Source organism: Oreochromis niloticus, linkage group LG15 (genome assembly GCF_001858045.2).
Source record: "Oreochromis niloticus isolate F11D_XX linkage group LG15, O_niloticus_UMD_NMBU, whole genome shotgun sequence".
In the NCBI taxonomy this organism is placed as follows: Eukaryota; Metazoa; Chordata; class Actinopteri; order Cichliformes; family Cichlidae; genus Oreochromis; species Oreochromis niloticus.
Genome location: NC_031980.2, coordinates 29,280,289 through 29,282,371, shown reverse-complemented (window position 1 = coordinate 29,282,371; position 2,083 = coordinate 29,280,289). Strand labels below are relative to the sequence as shown.

Sequence of the window (2,083 nt, the reverse complement as noted above, 5' to 3'; positions counted from 1 at the left end):
TGTAATTGGAAGGTTGCCAGTTCGAGCCCCGATCTGGACAGTCTCGGTCGTTGTGTCCTTGGGCAAGATACTTCACCCGTTGCCTACTGGTGGTGGTCAGAGGGCCTGGTGGTGCCAATGTCCGGCAGCCTCACCTCTGTCAGTGTGCCCCAGGGTGGCTGTGGCTACAATGTAGCTTGCCATCACCTGTGTGTGTGTGCATGGGTGGATGACTGAATGTGTAAGGCGCTTTGGGGTCCTTAGGGACTAGTAAAGCGCTATACAAATACAGGCCATTTACCATTTTGTCTATCTTTTTTGTTGAATAATAATTTTCAGCAAGTCCCCTGAGCAATCCCAGCCAATTCTTCTTTGGAAACTCTTTCAAGCTCCTCCAAATTTGATGGTCTTCTGTTATGGATCTTGTTCTTCAGTTCATATGAATGCATGTGCATGTTAGATAGAAGGTGCTTGTGCGAATGGGTGAATGATGCAAGTTGTGTAAACTGCTTGGAGTGCTGAGCTAGAGGACAAAAGTGCTATCAGTCCATTTACCATTTGGCACAAATTCAAATGTGTACAGGGTGGAGCTAGTCAAAGAGTCAGGCTTCCCGATCATTTTCAGTCTGCTGGTTTCACCAGTGCTGTTCTTCCAGCAGACCACAGAAATGTACACAAGGCTCACCATAACTGACCAACTGCACATATTCAAAGATCTTAGTTTCCTTGGGATATAGATCTTGCTTATTCCTTCCTTCTGTAAAGCCTCAGTGTTGGACTGTACTACAAAGCAGGACTTATCCAGTTGATCTCAGGTTCAGTGCTGGGTTTTCAGATTCATATCCATGTTCAGCCTATACACATTTTCTGATACAACAGTATATCATCTCCCAACATCACTGCTTTTGTGTAAACACTCTTCTGGCTAGACTGATAAATATTGGGATCACTTATCTATTCCATCTGAAGTCTATCACCATCTCTATGGTCTTATTCACATTCAGACACAAATAATTCCTCCCAGACTATTGCAAAATCATCTACTTTCTAATATTTTCTTTTGTCCTCCTTCTCATCCTTTTCTTCTCTTCTTCATCTCCTTCTTTTGTTCTTTTTTCTTCTTTTTGCCAACAGCTAATGTTGGTAGTGCTGTCACGGTCTTGTTGCTTTGGTCTGAATCAGTGATAATCATCCATGATTTTAAAAAATTTAAATCAGGGATGATTTAAAATTTGAAATGTATTGAAAATAAATGTGGCATTTTTTATTTCACAGTCATTTAAATTGAGACATCATTACATATTTCTGTTCTAATTGCTTTGCTGAAATCAGATTTGCTCTTGTACAACAGTTAACGTCTTAATTTCTTCTCTTAGGCTGTTGTGAAATGGCTGCTGTGGTGAAACTCAGAATCATTCTTGGTGAAAATGATTCGTGGAGATTGATCTTTCCAAATGGGATGCCAAAGTCTATCAGGGAACTTGTTCAGCAGATAAAGGGACAGTGTGCAGTTAATGGGGACTTCGGGCTTTAGTTCATGGATGCAGAGTTTGAGAATAAATTCACCAACTTGGAGTCAATGCCGGACATCCAGGACCAAAGTACCATCAAGGTCATCATCAGCTCAATTGCACCTGCCCAGCCTGGTGACTCACTGCTCCATCTTTACTCAGCTGATGCCACAAATATCCTCCTGCATCTGGTGTGAAGAAGCCAAAAAAAAAAAAAAAAAAGCTGAAGTAAATGGATTGGTTCTTATATAGCACTTTTTTAAATCTATCCGAGCACTCAGAGCACTTTGCACAACTTATCTCATTCACCCACAAGCGTTTTTTCTATCTACCTTTCACACACATTCATACTCTGATGGATGCATTGGAGAGTAACTTGCGGTTACCATCTTGCACAAGGACACAAGGATATGTGTCAAGTAGACTGGAGCAGCCAGGGATGGAACAACCAACCTTCCACTTAGCAGAAGACCTGCTCTACCTCCTGAGCTACAGCCACCCCTGTAGCCCTCTACCTTCTGAAGAGGTGGAGAAGTGAATTATTGCCCCACCTATCCAGTTGGTGAAACTGCAGAGATGTTAGAAGAGATCAG

At 42.1% G+C, this 2,083-nt stretch overlaps 1 long non-coding RNA gene across 3 annotated transcripts in view; it reads right to left on the bottom strand.

Moving 5' to 3' along the window:
* Positions 1-1,131: 1,131 nt before the first annotated feature.
* The window catches only part of LOC106096589 (uncharacterized), a 2,816-nt gene continuing 1,864 nt past the window's right edge, over positions 1,132-2,083 (bottom strand). Inside the window, exons 3-4 of one of the 3 annotated variants that reach the window (XR_001222969.3) lie at positions 1,877-2,058; positions 1,132-1,678 (exon numbers count right to left, since the gene is read on the bottom strand). This is a non-coding gene — a long non-coding RNA (uncharacterized LOC106096589). The other 2 variants (XR_003214097.1, XR_003214098.1) reach the window with 2 other exon arrangements.